Source organism: Lissotriton helveticus, chromosome 8, assembly GCF_964261635.1.
Source record: "Lissotriton helveticus chromosome 8, aLisHel1.1, whole genome shotgun sequence".
Taxonomy (NCBI): domain Eukaryota; kingdom Metazoa; phylum Chordata; class Amphibia; order Caudata; family Salamandridae; genus Lissotriton; species Lissotriton helveticus.
The window spans coordinates 639480348-639501269 of NC_136069.1; positions in this window are offsets into that span (position 1 = coordinate 639480348).

Genomic DNA, 20922 nt, shown 5'->3' on the forward strand with positions numbered 1-20922 from the left:
CATATCTGTGCCTCGGAGAGTTCTAAGTACTTCATTACCAATCTCTGTCTCCTAGGGCACCTCATTCCATTAACATTCCAAGAGACAAAGCTTTTCTTCCTACCCTGAGTCGCTACTCCTGCCATATCTTGTAAATTCTTTGACCTAGAGCCAGCGGCCCATAAAGCAAAGTCCTAAAGTGAGATGATAATTTTTCCATTTTTCCCCCCTGCCCCCACCCCCATTGCCCCCCACCCCACCCTCCTTTCCACCTGTGCCCCTTTGCTCCCTTGAGGAACCCTCCCTTCCAGATAGGCAGAGCCTATTTAGTCCCGCCCACCTCAACCTCAAAAAATAACTTACTAGGACAGAAAGAAAGATGAATAGACAATCTTAACTGCCGCTCTAAGGAGCAATTCCTGTTATCCTTTTATCTTCATACCCTCATAATAGCATACTCCCTCAATCAATTCCCAGGCTTCCCACCTCTGATTTCTGCTATGAAGTCATCGACCTCTTCTGTGGTATGAAACTGATACATTTTATTATTAGACATAGCTCGTAATTGAGCTGGGAACTTCAATTGGGCCTTAACCCCTAATCCCTTTAACTCTTCTAATCTGCTCCCAAGCTCCTCCCATTGCCTGGTTGCTGTCGTATGGGATATATCTGATCTTATTTGAAAAATAATTGGTCTTGCCCAGTAAGAGAAAAGGAGACAGAGCCTGCCTTAAGACCTGCAGATAATATTTGTTCTTTGACAGCATAAGAAAGAAAGTTGACCAAAATCGTCCGGGGCTTGAGTTGGCCTTGCTTCCTCCTAAATGGGTCCCAATGGACTCTTTGAATCTCTTAGGATAAATTTATCTCTGGAGAACCTTCGAGTACTGTCCCCTGTAACATTAAGATGATAAATTCCTTCAGATCGGCCCCTTCGATAGTCTCTGGGACATTCAGAAGTCTCAAATTGTTCTTCCGGGAGTGATTCTCCAATCTTTCCAGATCTTCTCTCAACGTCTTATTCTGGGCTGCCAGTTTTGCCATCCCTGATGTGGCAGAGCTTATTGCCTTCTTAATGACTTGGATCTCTGCCTCGATTTTATCTGTTCTTACAACTACCTCCTCCAGTTTCTGGGCCAACACCTCACAAGAGGATTTTATCGCTGCTTGGTTATGTGGAAAAGTAAATTTTGCCATGTTCTGTGTCCCTACGTGTTCCCCATCATATGTTATGTGTGCATGATTAATATGCATATGTATTCCCCATGTTTGATTAAAGACGCAATTACAGTTGTGTCCATCTCTAGTATGCCAGTTTCCAGTTCTCATGAAAGCTACGAGTATTAGGCCTATGTAAAGTTACGTTGCCACGTTTCACAGTGTGCACGTTATTTCATTGTAAAGTCCCCGTTTTCTAGGCCTAAAAAGGGCCCGGACACCAGATTCAGCTCCTGTCTCCTGAGCCCTCGCTGAGGAGCGATACAGCCCCCACCTGTGTTCCTGACCCTTCACTTACTTCCTGCCTCACAGTGCCCGGCTCAGCCTGGCTCTGCCTCTGAGTCTGCCAAGAGTATGTTATGATTCTAGTTATCAGTCCAGCCCTCCTTCTCTGCATTCCTAAGCTACTGAATCGCATCAATAGTTCCCGTCATCGTCTAGCCTTTACGTCTCCATGTAAGAGAAATACTGTATTTATGGTCATTTTATATTCCTCAACACGCACTACATGTAGAATAATGCATGCACCAGTCTTAGAGTCTGTTAGCCTTTACCCCGATAACTTTTGGATTCTATCAACATGTTCTCTAAACATCAGATACTAGATATTGTTTAGGCACATGTCGCCCTGACTCTCCAGACTTCAGTCTCTGCTCCTAGCACAGAGTTCATAGCCCCCAGCTTCTCCTAGTAACACGTCAATGTCAGTTTGTGCGCACCATTAGGTTAGAGGTCCCGGCTCCTTAGGTAGCCCCCTCCATGTTTCCGCCCCATTTATGACATATTCTGTTACGTTTACATCACATGTCTATGTATACGCCTTGTTACACCCACTTTCACCCTTATCTTTCGCGACTGCTATTGACCACACCCACTGCTCCGCCTATTGTATTCACTGTAATGCAACTGTTTTAGTATATATGCTTGTGTACTGTTATTAAAGTTAGCGCGCTCATTCCCTGTCCCCCCTGCAGGGCCCTGCCATCCTGTTCCCGTGCAGGTTGTCCTGTTCCTGTCCTTTATGCTGTATTAAACCTGCAAACTCCTACTACCTCGAATCTTGACTCTTATTTATTGAGCTATCTGTTATTGCTATGTCAAGTCAAACCTAGATCCGGTATTATTTATTTATATACCACATAATGGCGCCCGAATAGGGACTTGCCCTTTCCCCACGCGCCGGTGAAGCCACGCCGGCCCCCTGACCCTCTGCAGCCGTGACGGAACCATACCGGCCACGTGCAGATATTTCTGCTCCAAGTATCCCTCAGGCCCACGGAGGAGACGGAGGTGGCGGTCCAGCATCCAGACGAGGCGGTGGAGGAACGCGGCGAGTCCCGACCAGAGCCCAAGCCGAGAGTCCAAGGTCCGAGGTATCCGGAGGCCCACCCGTAACTGAAGTCCGAAGTTCGTCCGTCCGGTGTCGAAGCAGTCCAATCCAGTCCAGTCCGAGGCCTTCCGTTCTTGCTGCCCGGTGAGTACCGTTGCTGGGGAGTATCTAGACAGGGTCAATCTTATTGTCTCTGGTCCGTGGGGTTTGGTGGTACACAGATCCCAAAACGAAGTATCCACTTCGGTGGATGCGGGTCCTGACGTGTCTCTTTATGAGACCGGTGAGTTTCGTACTGTTTTAGCAGTACATCTAGTTTCTGTTCTAGTCAGTTCTGTTTCTCGAGAAAATTCATGTATTCTGTTTTCAGTATTCCAGGTAGTATTCTGTTCGAACTGTTATTTTAAATGTTTTTCATGTATTGTAATGTCGTGGTATGAATGTGGAGTAATTATCGTGTTCATTGTGTATTGTAATTGCGTATTGTGTCTAGGTTACAGTTCAGTCATGCCCTTATTTTCTAAATTACGTCAGTTAAAAACCAGAAAAGGTCTGCTAGAAGCAGCAGTTCCTGTCCCGCCTAGGGACAGTCCAGGTCATTTTATGTATCAAAAGCATGGCATAAGTGCCATATTATATCTAGATTTATGGGTAGAGTATACCAAACAGTTAGAGGAAAAGTATAGATGGCCCGTATCAGGTACGTGGGATGCCGAGTGCATCATGCGAGTAGAAGAAGCATTATGGAAAAAGAAAGCCAGACAGTCACAGAAAGATGCCATCGAGTTATGGCGCAAAGAATCTCATAAAAGAACCGAAAAAGAAATCAGAAAGTCAGAATTAAGTAGAGAATCCTTAGAACGAGCCCAAGAAAGGGAATTAATCGAGATAGGTGAACGAGTTAAAACCGAACAGTCAGACAGACAGAGGCATGCCCTTATTAAGGGTATGTATCCTCTTCTTGCCGAGGGCTTGCCAAAAGCGACCCCAGAGGCATCCAGTAATTTTCCGCCACCATTAGTTCCGACTAAGCTACGTCACAAACCGACCGCAGCTGATATTTTCATCTCGTCCTATTTGGACGACACAGTCCCGGAATATGCAAATCCTGTTCCGCCAGTTCCTGTAAATCAGGCAATTCCTGCTCCCCCAGACACCGGGGCACCCTTTGCAGTACCCGCTACGGTACCCCCGGTCCAGCCTACATTACAATTTCCCACCGCACCGGTACGACGAGTATCAGTCGACGATTCCGGTTTAGGGGCCGCAGGAGGAGGTCCTCCTGGTACCCCGCCACCACACCAACGTAGAACGTTGGCCGAGTTACATGAATGTGCGTTACAGCGTACGCCCAAATATAAGTCCGTTGCAGACATCCGACGAGCTCTTACTGAATGCCGTTATGATCCAGTTGCAGGTGATGATAGTACAGTAATATATTCCATCCGTGTAAGACGGGTGACCGGGTATTTGGACACCCTACCGGACATGAAAGAAGATCTAGACAGAATATATCGTTTCATCCGTACAGGGAATGATCCAGAAAGTATTGGCGAAGCCATGTCTCAAAGGAAAGCTGAGATCCAGCTCATGATATTAAAATTTCTGATTAATTGTTTAATAAGAGAACAAGATTCCCCGACCAAAGATCCGGCCGAAATGAGAATCCTGACAAGGTGGAGTGATAATATAGCCGAGGGTAAACACAGAACTATCAGTAGTATAGAGAGTATGTACAAGAAAATCCGTAAAGAAATAATAAAGTTACACGAACAACGTAAAGCAGCACAAGTAAGCGAGAAAGAAAATGACTCTTCTCCTGAAGAGGTAGAGGACGAGAATCCCGCCAGAATAGCGTATGTAGGAAAATCGAGATTTCCAGACCGACATTCACGTCTAGACTACAAGAAAACTGTTCCTCATCCAGCCCCAGAACAAGGTTCTCTAGAACAAGTATTTCAAGCTACCGATCACATTCTGAAATCACGAATCGGTTATAGTGAATTAAGTACTATGCATGAACAAGAACTAGCCCGATCAGCAGTCCGATGGATTACTGATTCTACCACTTTTCCAGATGAAATAGTGGCACAAATGTTTCTGAAATTGCCCCCAGCCGAGCAACGACTGGTGGGTATGTATATGATCCAGCACCTCATTACTCTGTATGAGGGTCAACATTCTGATCCAGGTCCGTTACATGATGTCCTGAACGAGTTACTCCAGTATAGGTGGAAGGGTCTAGGTACCGATTTAATTAGTGTCATTCTAGAACAGCGCCACAAATATACAACGTTTTTGAACCTGCATTTTGTTCATGTCTCACCCCCAGAAAGTAAACCCTTTTACATAGACAGACAGAATCCGTTACGAGAAGTACACCCAGTCAGGACAACAGATGGTGAAATGCAACGAGTGTTTGTTTACACCCCGATTACAAAGATGGAACTCTTAGAGATGAAGAAATTAATTCCTTGTCACGACAAAGATCCAGCAGGGTTCCACCGAGAATTAAAAGACATGCTCCGTATGGGAGAATACACGTATCCAGATATTATTAAAATGTTAAAGGTCCTGTTGCCCGCAGGGGTATACGAGAAACTCAAGGAAAAAGAATGGGAGGTGGGAGAGAAAAAGATCGATTGGGCAGTTCTAGAAGCTGAAGATAAGATACGAGTACCAGGTACCGGTCTAGGAGAGAAATGTAAAGAATTACCAGAACTGTTAATACAAGTTTTGCCAAGGTTATTAGCCACTAAAAAGGAAGACTGGGATGCAATCTCAGCCTGTAAACAGAAACAAGACGAAGACACTAGTGATTTTTATTCTAGATTTGAGAAATGCTTTATTATAAACAGTGGCCTCAAGACAAGTAGCGAGTCATACCCTCATCTTTTTGTTACTAAATTAGTCGAGAATTCAAGTCCACAAGTTAAGAATCGAGTTTTGAAAGTCGAAAGTACCTGGCAAGCTAGTACCCCGTCCCAAATGTTACAGATGCTTCAGTATCACCAGAATAGAATCAGAGAAGAGCAAGATCATGAAAGGAAACGTATGAAAGACACGAAAATGAAAGTACTAGTTGCACAATCCGTTCCTCAAGACAGTCAGAAGAGGGGTACGAATCAAGCCAGTCATTCTGCAGTTCCCGTTAAAGGGACATGCAATTATTGTAAACAGCCAGGTCATTATATAAACGAGTGTGCAGTTCTGAAACACAATATAGCTACTGGTAAGACTAAAGAAAGACCACGTCCGCCTAGACAAGAACAAGTTTCACAGACTTCTCAGCCACAGAATGCACAACAGACAGTTCCAGCACCGCAGCCTATTGCTGCAACACAGCATGTTACACAGCAGATGTACCAGTATGCACAGTCTGAGTATCCAGAGTATCAACCGTATTCATGAAACAGCCTAGAGAGGGAGGTAGGCTTGCCTCTCATCGAGATACCTGTAGATCAAGAGGGTCCCTATGTGCATAGTCAAGTACTAGGGAAAGACAGAAAGTTTCTGATTGATACAGGGGCAAGTAGGACGACCATCAGTCACGCCGAAGTTCCAGGGGCTCCGCTCTCAGGCTCTAGAAATGTTTCCCTTGGATTTTCAGGAAAGCCTATTGTAAACGAGATATCTAAGCCAGTTACTCTAGAAGTAGGTCCATTGTCCCGCACTACTGATCTATTACTTACGAAGTCATGTCCAGAAAATCTGTTAGGAATTAAAACACTGAAAGAATTAGGTGCAGTTATTTGCTGCTCCCCAGAGGGAATACGATTGTTCCTACGTGACTTCAAGGGTCACTATGTATTACGAGATTTTGATCCGAGATTGTCCAATGTTCCGCAGCATCTATGGGCGCAAGGTCCAACTGATGTAGGTTATATGCAAATCACACCCCATCGTGTGACTCTCAAGCCAGGTGTAGTCCTGCCACGAATCAGACAGTACAGATTGCCACCTGAGGCTGTAGCAGCCTTATCCAAAATTATCGACGAGCTCATCGCTCAAGGAGTAGTTGTAGAAACTGACTCCAATGTATGCAATTCTCCGATCATTCCAGTCATGAAACGTACTGATCCAAATGCACCCCCAGTATATCGATTAGTGATTGATCTTCGAGAACTCAATAAATGTATTATTCCCCAGTACCCAGTTGTCCCAGATATCTCTTCCCTATTGACAGCCATTGATTCCGAAGCCTCATTTTTTACAGTCATAGACCTCAAGAACGCGTTTTTCAGTGTCCCCATTCATCCAGACAGCCAGTTTCTTTTCGGATTTTGTTTAAATGGAAGAAGCTATAAGTTCACACGAGCTCCTCAAGGTTTCACAGAAAGTCCTAGTATTTACAGTCAAGCACTTAAGAGACAACTAGACAACATTCACATGCCAACTGACACTGCCCTGCTCCAGTATGTCGATGATCTACTGATCACAGCCCGTTCTGAACGTGCTTGCGAGCGAGCATCACTTACAGTCTTGTATTTCCTTGCCGAGATGGGGCACAAGGTGTCCCCTTCGAAGCTTCAATTCTGTGTCCAGCAAGTGATCTATTTAGGCCACTTACTGTCCAAGAGGGGTAGGCAGTTGACACCAGACCGTATCCAGTTAATAGCGAGTCTTCCTCAGCCCAAGACCCAGAAGGAGGTACGTGCTTTTATCGGCCTCACTTCTTACTGCAGACAATGGATTCCTCAGTATGCATTTCTAGCCAAGCTACTGATACAGTTAACGACACAGGAGGCAGCCGTATCGACTGTCCTCCCTTGGACATCTGAACATACACTTAGTTTTAATGAGTTAAAGAAAGTCTTATGCCAAGCTCCTGTTCTAGCTACACCGAACTACAGTAAGCCTTTTACACTTTTCGTCACTGAACGCGAAGGTACAGCATTATCTGTTCTTACACAAGATCAAGCAGGACAATACAAGCCCTATGCTTATTTTTCAAGCACACTAGATCCTGTAGCCCAGGCTCTGCCTGCGTGCCTCAAGTCAGTTGCAGCCACAGCACTAGCTATCAGACAAAGTGATTCCATAGTATTAGGACATTCCTTGACAGTACAAGTTCCACACTCTGTGGAAGTTCTTTTAAACCGAACACAGACTCAGCACTTGACAATTGCACGTTTAACAGGTTATGAACTGACACTGTTCCAGCCACACATAGAAATCAGACGCTGCAACGTTCTAAATCCTGCTACACTGTTACCATCAGTTATTTCGAATTCTGCCACACACGACTGTGTGGAAGTAGTTAACACTGTGACAAAGCCAAGACAAGATCTGACAGATATTCCATTACCAGATCCCGACCTGACACTTTATGTGGATGGTTCATGTATGAGAACAAGTACAGGAGAACTAGTAGCCGCGTATGCAGTGACTACAGACACTGAAGTTATAGAAACACACCGTATTGACACCCTGTCTGCTCAAGCAGCAGAGCTAGTCGCTCTGACCCAAGCCTGCATACACGCTAAGAACCTGAAAGTTAATGTTTACACAGATTCACGCTACGCATTCGGAGTTGTACACGATTTCGGAGTGCTCTGGCAGGAGAGAGGTTTCATGACTTCTCATGGAACCAAGATTCAGCATGGTCTCCTTATTCAAGCTCTGTTAGATGCCATACACTTACCGACATCTATTGCTATCATGAAGTGCAAAGCACATACGAAAGTTACTGACACTATTTCCCAAGGTAATGATCTAGCAGATCGCACAGCCAAGCTTACAGCACAGACTCCAGACATTTCAGTTAATCCGACACCGACACACACTCCAGATCTGACTACCTGTATGACAGTTAAGGACCCTACTCAAGACGTCATAGATATCCAGTCACATGCTACTCCCGATGAAATCAAGAAATGGTCCGAACAAGGAGGGGTCCAGACAGATCAGGGATGGGTGACGAAGGGAAAAGCCACATGGTTTCTCCCCGACTCTATGGTTCAAGTCATTATCAATACCGCACATAGTCCAGCACATTTAGGAGAAAAAGCTATGTTAGACAGTATCCAGAACATTTGGTTCAACAAGCATTTACGAGCTGCAGCCAAGCAGAAAGTCCGTACCTGTATGATATGTTGCCAGTTTAATCCAGGTAAAAGTGTCCCGGTGGAACAAGGTGGATTCCAGCCCCCTGACCACCCTTTTGAAGTCCTCCAGATGGATTATATTCAGATGGAGCGATGTCGAGGTTTCAAGTATGTCCTTGTAGTTGTATGCGCTTTGTCCAGGTGGACAGAGGCATATCCAGTCCCAGATTACACAGCCGCGACCACTGCCAAGCAGTTGGTTCGTGAATTCTTCCCCCGTTATGGACTCCCTAGAGTCGTATATTCTGATAACGGCCAACCATTCTCATCTGAGCTTATGAAACATATTTCCCTTTTGTTAGGGTACCAGTGGAAGTTCCATTGTGTACGCCATCCAGAAGCAGCTGGTCTAGTAGAGAGACATAATCAGACCCTGAAAATCCGCATCGCCAAAGTATGTAAAGAGAAAGGTGTAGACTGGCTAGTAGCTCTGCCAGTCGCTTTGTTTTATATGCGCATGGTCGCACATTCCAGATCAGGTCTGTCTCCGTACGAGGTCGTATTCGGCCGCCCCCCTAACATGTGGGGTACACCTAGACCCCGAAGTATTACCGATGTTTCAAGTAATATGCTGACAGATTACCTAGCTTCCTTGATGTCTGCCCTCAACTCTTGTCGTTCACAGGTTGCTGCCGCATTTCCAGACAATACCGAGGTGGCACCGCATGAAATCGTTCCCGGATGCATGGTTCTTGTGAGGAACTTTGATCGTTCAAGTCCGCTGGAGCCCCGCTGGAAAGAACCCAAACAGGTCCTCCTGGCCACCCGTACTGCCGTCAAGCTGGAAGGCAGGAAGGGCTGGGTCCATTTGTCACATGTGAAAAGATTTTTTGGATTGAAGTCTGTTTCTAAGAACATTTCCGAGGATTTGAAAGACTGCCAAAGTACTATTCTTAAGGACTGTCCCGCAAAAGACTATGATACGAATCCCTCCCTGTTAGAGAAAACTCCGCAGCAGGAGTATAAGAAGAAATTAAGGTCTAGTAAAATAAGTCAGCCAGTTTGATTGTCTAAGTCCTCCCCTAGGTGAAACGGTTAGACCGGTTTCTGACATGTATAAAATAGACCCCCATAGTGAGAGAGTTAGTCAAAACTCAATCCGATGTATCGTTTTTCTAAGTTTCATATTGTTTTTCAGCCTTATGTTTACCTGCACAGGTTATGCATTTTATTTGTATTTTCCAGTTTCTAATGTAAATAAGTCTGCTAATGCTACAGTAGAGCACACGTTTAGTGATCTACCTCCTCATGAACTCACTTATCGTCTTGCTATGCGTAATAATTCCTTTATCCGCATGTTACATTATTCACACCAGACCAGCAATGCCACTAATTGTTGGGTGTGTGGTCGACTCCCCCCTTTCCAGACACCGAAGGGAGTTCTGCCACTCTTTCCTTATCCATTTTCACATAACGGTTCATGTGGAGCATGGTCCACGTTAACGTCATCCTCAACAGATATGTCTTTTCTTAACAGTACATGTTTTCCAGACAAGCAAGGTCTTCCCCACAGAACAGGGTTAGATCTAGAGAATGAAGTTTATAATTTAGGTAATTATTCTTCGAATTTTATGGTCCTGAATGTTCAGTCTGATTCTACTCCAGACTTACCTGCTATGTCAGTATTACCAGTCAAAGGTGAATTATGTGTCCGAAAGAATGGTTCCGTACATGTAGGACATAGTGATTGTACTACTATTGTCAAGTATAGTGACAGTAGGAAATCTATTTTCAAAGCTTCACGTCATTCCTATTTTGTTTGTGGTCAAACCGCATATGTTCGTCTGCCCCTCGATTGGGATGGTATCTGTTACATTGCCTTCCTACTGCCACCAGTTTTTCTAGCCCCACCTGACTATCATAGGAATTCCCACCTAGTACATACTAGACACAAGAGAAATCTCCCGATTGTCGATTATACTGAAACTGCTCTAGAGCAATACATAGATATCAATAAAGGTGTCTTCCCCTACTTAGGTACTGTCGTGAATAGTAAACTGATACATAGATTAACCAGAACCCTCGAAGCAGTAGTGATTGAGACTACTTCTGCTCTAAGTAACTTAACCGAAGAGCAATCCTTTATGAGAATTGTCGTGCTCCAGAATCGTCTCGTCCTTGACGTCATACTGGCCGATAGGGGCGGGGCCTGTAGAGTCATCGGATCTAGTTGCTGCATTTTCATTCCTAGTAACGCACATCTGTTTATTCAGCTATAACCAGACTCCATAAAATTGCCCATATGTTACACCAAGATCCAGGCACCTGGACATGGTCCGGTTGGTTCTGGAATATGATTTCCGCCTGGGGATGGAAAGTATTGTCTTTTCTAGGTATTGCAGTAGCGATCATATTCAGTTGCTGCCTCTGTATACAATGTGGCCCTGCGATTTGCGGCATTTGTGCTACCTCTTGTATTCCTAGTCCCAAGTCCCGTTCTAAACCCAGTTCCAAGAAAATTTGAGACGAGCAAATGATACTGTATGAAATGATAGATGGTATCATGAATATTGATGTTTCCTGATGGAAACGTAGTGACAAGGAGGGAATGTGGAAAAGTAAATTTTGCCATGTTCTGTGTCCCTACGTGTTCCCCATCATATGTTATGTGTGCATGATTAATATGCATATGTATTCCCCATGTTTGATTAAAGACGCAATTACAGTTGTGTCCATCTCTAGTATGCCAGTTTCCAGTTCTCATGAAAGCTACGAGTATTAGGCCTATGTAAAGTTACGTTGCCACGTTTCTCAGTGTGCACGTTATTTCATTGTAAAGTCCCCGTTTTCTAGGCCTAAAAAGGGCCCGGACACCAGATTCAGCTCCTGTCTCCTGAGCCCTCGCTGAGGAGCGATACAGCCCCCACCTGTGTTCCTGACCCTTCACTTACTTCCTGTCTCACAGTGCCCGGCTCAGCCTGGCTCTGCCTCTGAGTCTGCCAAGAGTATGTTATGATTCTAGTTATCAGTCCAGCCCTCCTTCTCTGCATTCCTAAGCTACTGAATCGCATCAATAGTTCCCGTCATCGTCTAGCCTTTACGTCTCCATGTAAGAGAAATACTGTATTTATGGTCATTTTATATTCCTCAACACGCACTACATGTAGAATAATGCATGCACCAGTCTTAGAGTCTGTTAGCCTTTACCCCGATAACTTTTGGATTCTATCAACATGTTCTCTAAACATCAGATACTAGATATTGTTTAGGCACATGTCGCCCTGACTCTCCAGACTTCAGTCTCTGCTCCTAGCACAGAGTTCATAGCCCCCAGCTTCTCCTAGTAACACGTCATTGTCAGTTTGTGCGCACCATTAGGTTAGAGGTCCCGGCTCCTTAGGTAGCCCCCTCCATGTTTCCGCCCCATTTATGACATATTCTGTTACGTTTACATCACATGTCTATGTATACGCCTTGTTACACCCACTTTCACCCTTATCTTTCGCGACTGCTATTGACCACACCCACTGCTCCGCCTATTGTATTCACTGTAATGCAACTGTTTTAGTATATATGCTTGTGTACTGTTATTAAAGTTAGCGCGCTCATTCCCTGTCCCCCCTGCAGGGCCCTGCCATCCTGTTCCCGTGCAGGTTGTCCTGTTCCTGTCCTTTATGCTGTATTAAACCTGCAAACTCCTACTACCTCGAATCTTGACTCTTATTTATTGAGCTATCTGTTATTGCTATGTCAAGTCAAACCTAGATCCGGTATTATTTATTTATATACCACAGTTAGCTTCAGAGACAGAGAATCTGCTTGCGAGTTCAGCTTGATTCATCTCTGAGATCTTGAAGCCCGTTATCATTTCCCCTTTCATTGCCATTAAGATGTCTGATAGGGAGTGCGTCACCAGTATATTATCCCCAGAGGCTCCGGATTTTTCCAATTCTACCTCCCAGGCTCAAAGTCCGGCTCAGGCTCAGGCTCAGGCTCAGGTTCAGTAATGCCATTCTTATCCGTCATATCCTGGGAGGAAGGAATGCACTGATCTTGGACTTCCAGAGCCTTAAATCTATTTGACAACAATACTTCTAGGTGAGGTTGGGATTCAGACAGAGCTGGAGTAGGATCTATATGGCTTATTACATTAGGTTGCTTAACCCCCCTCTGTTTACATTTCTGAAACGGTGTCAACAGAGGTGTCGAATCTTTATCGGCATCTAGTATTTTGGTTTTGACTTTAGTTTTAGTTTTAACAGTCCCACTTTCCTGCTCTCCTTGACTACTTGTTTCAGTCACCTTACTCGGACTTGTTGTAGAGGACATTATTCTTTGATATGTTTTCAGCGAGGATGTTATTCTAGTTTTTAAGGCAACCCCCTTCTTTCCCCTACTCTTCCCTCTACTTTTCGGGACCTCCCTGGACCTAACTTCTCCTTCTTTTGCAGCGTTCTGTCTCTTCCGCTGTCCCTTTATGCTGGTTTCAACAATAGGGGGAGATCTCCTTGGGGTCACTATAGGTTGAGTTATTTCTAAATTTGGGGCTAAAAGCGCTGCTCGTGTTCTAAGTGTATAATGCCCTGTTTTTAAGGGGAAATACCCCCTTTACCCTCCTCAGCCGATGTTAGTTCCTCGTGGCCCCTTCTCTTCTCCTCCATATACTGCAAGGAGCTGCCAAAAAATAAACCAGCCTCACAGTGCCCATACAACGGGACAATCGTTTCACCAAGCCTCCCCCTACAAAGAAAGCCAAGAGTTACTACTGACCGCCTCGCCCCCTCCGCGTTCAGCACACTGCTCATTTTTAGGCTCAGAAAAGCTTCTCCCACCTTTAGTTTCAGCGGCAATGGCGACCTCGTGGGGGCAGACACAGCGCTTCCAGCTCCGATGTTCCCTGCTCCAAGACGAAAGCAGAAGCAGGCAGCGTCCCGGCGTTTCCGCAGTCGCGCTGCCTCCTCCCACTTCCAATCGTTCACCGCGTCTGCCACGTCCGCTGAGCCCGCTGAACCCGCTGAACCTACCGCAATTACCAAGCCGAACAGCATCAAGAAGACCTCCCCGTACTGACAGAGGGGCTTCGCAAGGGGTACCTGGTTACAAAAACATCAGGTAAAAACTCCAGATATAATCTACGACATCGTCATCAACATCTCCATGCGTTGAGGTGAGCGCGACCGCGGCCGTTTAGCTGGCGGCCACCATGTTCCCCCCCCACACCATGCTCGATCCTCTCATTTTCCATAGTCTCTCTTATGAGCAAGATGATTCTCAATACCTCTCTCAAAAAGAGAACTTGCCAGGATGAACTAAACTAACTAAAGACTTTTGAAGCACTGTACTTAAGCCAAACAACCAGGGAAATGATATAGACACATTCTCAATAAACCCTTCTTGGGTAGGTTTATGGAAAGAATGTAATTTGCTTCACTAAGCAAATGTGCTTGGCACCATGAACTACTCACGCCCTGAATACCCCGGGGCCATGTCCTGCCACACGTAATAATGGTCTCTCTCCCCTCACCACGTTGCACTCCATTAGCCCTCTTTCATAGACACCTAGTTTAATTCGGATAACTGGGTATGTGTTTGACTTTTGGGGTGAAGTCACAGTGTTGCCTGCCAATGGTATAATCACTAACGACAAAGTAGCAACTGTGATGTCTACTGTTTCCTTAGGTCTGACGGTGATGCAGTGATCCTCGCCGTCCTTAAACCTAGACCTATCAGGTTGTATCAATAATAGCCTGTAGCTCACCCTCTGGGGCACATTAGGTTTATATGAGCACCTTTTTTCGGTCCTGACGAATTGCCCCGCTGGGCATGAAACATGTTGACCAAATGGAGGGTCGATATGAGGCCACACCAATAGTCACGTTGGTCCTCAGTACCCCTCCTTATACCTTTTAATAAAGTGGCTAACCACCTGAATAAAGACTTCCCTGTGGATTATCCAACTTTTTTTAATTTTTCACCGTTTTGCTCACTACCTCACTTTTTAAGCCTCACAAGTTTCTACTTATCACGGCAAGGAACAGAAGACCTCCGCAAAAGAGTGACACTTGTTGTTACCCGTCGGGCATTGCAGCGCCGGCCCGACGCAGGAGCAGGAAGCCGATGATATAAACAACATCCCAAGTAGGCTGAATGAGACATGTCATCCAGCTCATCAGTTGTGTGAGGCTTCCTTAGTTCCGTCAAGGAACTTGCTGACCATCCGGCACCCCCACACCCTCTAGCTGACTATCAGCTAACTTTGAGAGAGACCTTATTACCTGTTTAACCCTAGGGGAACAGTGTACATTCTTTCTTGTTTGTGTCCTGGACAAGTACACTGGACCCCTCTAAATATTGTCCATTTCCGTCCCCCCTTGTTGTTTACACACCATGAACTACTGGCAGATGCTCTACTGGATTTCTGTCCACACAATTGTGCAGATTCATCCATCATAGAAAGATAGGGATGATTATAAGAAAACAGAGCTGTGGCTTTTATACTTATATAAAGGACCTCTCTGTTTTCATTGATGCAGATCGTCATCCACTCTCCTCACATCTCTCTACATTATCTGGATACAAAAAAAAAACTAAAAGTGGATGTCCTCTTTCCTCTAAACTTTCACACAGTTCATCTCAAACTCACCTTTCACTTCATTTCCCTGTTCAATTTTTTCTAACATTCCACAAACCTCTGCGATTGCTACAGATGTGTTCGATAGTTTGCTCAGGCCACTCCCCTATCTTGCTAAATCATCCCAGTTTACCTGCTATCGCTACAAAGACAAAGCTCAGACCCTGATGATAAAGGAACCCCATTAAGACAGCTCTCCACTGAGTTCCTGCCTCTCAGTCACCTTTAACTGTGGATCAATGACTCACATAATGCTTGCTGACTGGTGGCACACTGACATTTGCACCTCATCCTAACCAGCTCTTTCAGTAAAAAGCCCTGAGTAACTTTTAATTTGATCTGTGCCTCATACCACAGTTTAAAGTAGTTATCAAGTTTCTTCCATTGCAGCGTTTTGTTAATCCTCTAAATCACTAACTGGCAACCATCACCACTGATATATTGTTCTGTGTAAGGCATCAATTACCTCTACCGCGGTGAGCCAGATTATTTACATCGCAAACTAACATAGATGCAAAAGACCACATTAAGAACCCTCCTGCACCTACAACGTTGGCATCACCTCAGTTCAGCAGCCTGTACTAGTTTTCTGTTACAAGAAGAGTCTATCTTCACTTTGCCCACCATGCATTATATGGAATAGAACACTCCCCCCGCTGGAGGTAAATGTGGCATAGACAAAGTACTCTTTCTAAGATACAAAGTAGAATTAATATGTCAACCCACATAACATCTTGAATTCTGGATCGATCATCTCAGTCTAAACCAGGAAATATTGGGGGACACTCTCTGCTCAGATAATAAATCTCAATGACAAACTATACTAAATATTAGGGCTGGTATTATGCAACGGGCTCACTGTCCCTGTTTATGCCATGGCGCATCTTTAAACAGGTGCGCCATGGCAGAAACAGGGACAATGAGCCCTATTACAATCAGGAGCTGATCCAAGGGCATCCACAAACTTGCATATGCCTGGGGAAAGCACATTAGGGAAAAGAAGAGCTGCTGCCATATGCAAATGCTCCGCCTTTCTCTGTGCAGACTACACCTGCCTGCACTTCAAAGGGGCACAGATATCCCCCTGCAGGCAGTTATAGTGTGTCAATGGGACCCTGTTTCCCTCCCCCAGAGGACTGCCTTCAGCTGGCGCATTGATTGGACACCAGCTTCCATTGGGCACAGTCATTGAACCTGCAGACGACCTCTTTGACTCTTTAACTGTGTGTATAATATGGCATGGGCACAGAGGCAAAGTGTTTCTCTCATTTGCATGTGGTGACGCCCCCATTCAAATGAGGGAACTCCGTCTTAAGATAGCACTGCCACTATCTTTATTACAGAATGGGTTTAAAAGTATCTGTGACATCCAGGACACTGTATGTAATATGGCCTTAGGCGTGTCATAAACTGAATACTGAAATATCTGCATTTACTGCTATGACATGAATGGCGCACACACTTGATCCTCATCCATCATGAGCATCCTTTGTCATAGCAAACACATGCAGCTGCTTTGCTACGCTTCTATGAGTCTGATCTAGTTTGATGGACGGAGTACATTACATGCACAGTGTTTTTATCAATGATGCCATTCTGATGGTGCAGTGTTGTTATCAATGATGTCATAGAACATGTCATGAGTGATGTAATATGGGAGGTAATTAGCAGTGCATGGCGAGGGCCTGAGTTCTAGTTACTTTAGGGCCCGAGTTATAGTTATTTAAATATAACTGGTGAACTTCATCAATTTTGTTAGTTGAAAACAGCTTATTTTAACTTACATTTTCATCTAACTATAAGCCCCTTTAACATTTGTTTAAGGGCATTCCTAAACTTTTTTTTTAAATCTAAAGACATTTTCCAATTCCTAACTATAGCATCACTTTAACCTTTGTTGTTTTTCAGTGAATGTGTATGCTTTTTTAATATAAAGTAAGATGTCCATTGGTGTGTGCAACATGTGGTCAGGCATAGGGGCCTGGCCTTAGGCCAGGCCCTGCACCCAGCCTTGAAGCCAGGCCCTGCGTCTAGCCCCTGTGGTGCCCAACCTACACTGTGCATGGTGTTCAGCCCGGCACAACATGGGGATGGGAGCATGGCCTGCATACAACTCCCGCCAATGTGGATAAAAACTTTGCCACTGGGATTGGGGTCTCTGGGGAGTCCATGAGGATCATTGAGGGAAGCTGCACACCCCTTCCCCAAAAACATTCATTCAGCACTGTGAGATGGGGGTCCCTGGGGCTTTATAAAGGTAAGTTAATCAGCTCCAGAGGATGGGGACTCCAAGGCCTGGAAAAGTCTTAGGTAATGGGGCCACACACACCCTCTCCCCAAAATAAGTTAATGGGCCCAGGGGATTGGGGTTCCCGGGGCTTAAATAATGCACAGGGAGCGTGGCCATACACCCCTCGCCCCTTTTCAATAATAATAAAACAACTCATCCTGAGTCTGGTCCTCCCGGGGGTGAGGGGGTGAGGGGGGTGTTTAAAACTGACATCAGTGGGACCACAGATATATTAGTACTCTGTGTAGTAGTTTTTAGATCCGAGTTTCCATAGGAAAGGCATTTTTTGTTTTCTTAATAACTTTGGCACTGGTCGATGATTCTGCACAAACCTTTAAAAAAAGTTCCTCCACTTTAGCTTCTTTATGGAAAGCTTCATGCTGTTCTGTCAAGCAGAGGCCAAGACAAAAGGGGGGTCCCAAAAGTGCGATTTCCCATGTTAATTCCCATAGGAAATGTTGATCTCTGATACAGAAAAAATGCAATTACAGCATATTTGGCACAAAAGGTAGAACTTTACTCATAGTTTTTTTTAATGATTTGATGTAAATCCATTCAGTCATTTTTTCTGAAGGCCATACACAGTGGGGGTTGGCTGCTCCCATGCAGTTGAGAGCAGAGCCTAACAAAAGGCAAGACTCATTGGCCACTGCCACTAAATGCCATGCGCAGATGGGGATGGTCACTCTGCGTTAGGTTGTGCAGGACAGTAGCCACCGGCCAGACTCTGAGGCCAATCACCACTGTGCATGGCCTTCTTTTCATTCCTCCTTATTTCCCCAACTTTGTAAGTATGCTGCATTGTATAGCACACATACAAAGTGGATATAGTGTTAAAGGATAGTTTTTGTACTGGAAGGGTCCCCTTCAGAAAAAACATGCTATGGAGAACACACACACCCTTGCACTATGGCACAAGGTTGTTTGCAATGGTGCATGTCAGCCAAAAGTGCACCAGCGCTGGGGGAGAGAAAGAAAACACCATATTTTAGTAGATGTGGCACATGTTGTTCTCTCTCCCTTTGACACAAGGCAGCAGATCAACTTTGGTAAATCTGGGCCTCCGTTTCCAAAACCTGTAGACTCTTGGAGGCATATGTATCAAAGTTTCATGTAACCTTGCTGATCTGTGTGACAGGAGAAGGTAGGAATACAGCAGATTTAACATTATATGGCTAATTCTTCTTCTCTCCTTGTGCTGGCACACAATGTGCTGCCTTGCATCAACACCGGCACCCTTGTGCCATGCTGCAAGGGCACCTCTGTTGTAGGCATAAATGGTGTAGGAAGTGGCACCTTTCTGCACAAAAACAGTTCTCAGAGGCATTTTCCTTTTTCTAAGGGTGCTGCAGATTTCTCCTTGTTGTGCCTCCGGTGGGAAGTCATACAATGTTGATGCATTCCCAGGTCAACCAGTGTTGGTCAATCTGAGAATGTGTCAGAATACCGAGATGGATGCGTGGGAACACCCACACTCCACCGATCTAATGCCCCCACCATGCAGTGTAACACTGCTAAGCAAGACCTGGCAGAGTGGCCTTGAGTGGCTTGATAAATCTGAATCTAGGTCTGGCATCACCATGCAAGGCACCAAGGTGACGCAAAATGTTGATCAATTTGGCCCTTGGTCTCTAGTTTAGGTTGAGTCATCACCTGCATCAGACCTTTTGCTACCCAGTTGATGTTTATGGTGATAGACCTAATTGTAAACAAGCATTGGCATAGCCAATAGGTCTCGCCTTTCGGACCTTATAAGTATTTAGTTATGCAGCACAATTTCCTTGGTGCAACAACATCAACTGTTGCATGGCTAATCTCTTATAAGGTCCCAAAGGTGAGGCCTATTAGCTATGCCCATGCTTGTTTATGTATTATTTTGATTACTAAATGTTGCCAGACAGTAGAAGCTGTCAGGCGAGACAGCACAGAATGAGCAAGGACGTTCCAAGGAAAGTATTATATTTTAAAACGTTTTGTACATGCCAAAAACAGATTAATTAAAAAAATAAAAAATCCTTGCCCCATCTTTGTTGCTGCCTGTGCCGTATTTCTAAGTAATATGTGCAGGTCTCTCCGCTAACGTGTTAGTAACTAATAATATTAAAAAAAATAACATTTAAGCCTGTGCATCAGACATGTAGGAGCTGAATGGCTCGTCTCCTCTCTCCTTTGTTAGGAAACAATTCTTTAAAGCACATCTAAGAAACGTTCACTGAAGGATTTTGTACTACTTCTTAAATCATAAGCCAGAAATATGAAAAGGTAAGGGTTGCAAAAAGGCAGCAAAAAAAACGCAATAATTAGAAGTACAATTTCGTTATTGTGCAGCAAAATGTCCTAATCCATGCTGCAATATCCCGGGCGGTTTGGAGAGAAACAGACCTTTTCTTCTCCTGCCTTAAGCAGCTTTTCTTCACGACTGTATGACCGGAGACTAGAACCCGCAGTGTCCGACATTTACATTCTAGAATGTAAAACCACTAGGAAAATATGCCTTATTGTTGTTTCTTTCCTATTCCGAGTGCTTTTCTGGGGCCTGCTTTATGAGCACAGAGCAGCCTCTCCCTGCGAGTTCTCATTACCAACACAGCCAACCCTTAAATGACTTATGACAAACCCGGCTCAGTCTGAATTCAACACCACAGTAAAATGCCTGTTTACTGCAGCTGATTAGGCAGAGCTTTCTTTTCTGAAGACATTTTCTTTTGACAAATCCTTGACATATTTCATTGCACCGCAGGTGCACAACGAGCCTTCCTAAACAGTGCAAAATGGGCATGGCATTACAAAAAGACAGAGCATTGTGTAGGCAGCAGTGCTTTTGGGAAACAAAGGCAGATCAATTAAACAAGCATTAGCATAGCCAATAGGTCTCGTGTCTGGGACCTTATAAGTGTTTAGCAACGCAACAGTTGATGTTGTTGCACCAGGGATATTGTGCTGCATAACTAAATACTTATAAAGTCCCAAATGCGAGACCTATTGGCCATGCCAATGCTTGTTCCTCTTGGCTTTTATATGGACACTGGATTTGTTTGCACAATTTATTGTAAAGCTAAAGCTGGTGCGTATGACTAGCTCGCACACAAAGTGTAAATAACCTGAGTGTATTTCACACGTTGATTTATTTTGAATTTATTGAAGACTAAGAAAAAAGCTGACGCTCATCTATCAAGCACTGGCGTTGCCAATAGGTCTCGCAGTAGGAAAGTTGGAGCTATTACAATTGCAAATAACAATGCCTTTTATTTTTGTTTTCATTTTAAAAACATAAAGGGCTTTGTCATTTACAAAACCAATAGCTCCAACTTTCCTACTGCGAGACCTATTGTGCAGTGCACAGTGTGGGTGAAAGTGGCACTGCGTGTGTGTGAGTGGCGTTGCGTGGTTGAGTGGCGTTGCGTGTGTGTGTGTGAGTGGCGTTGCG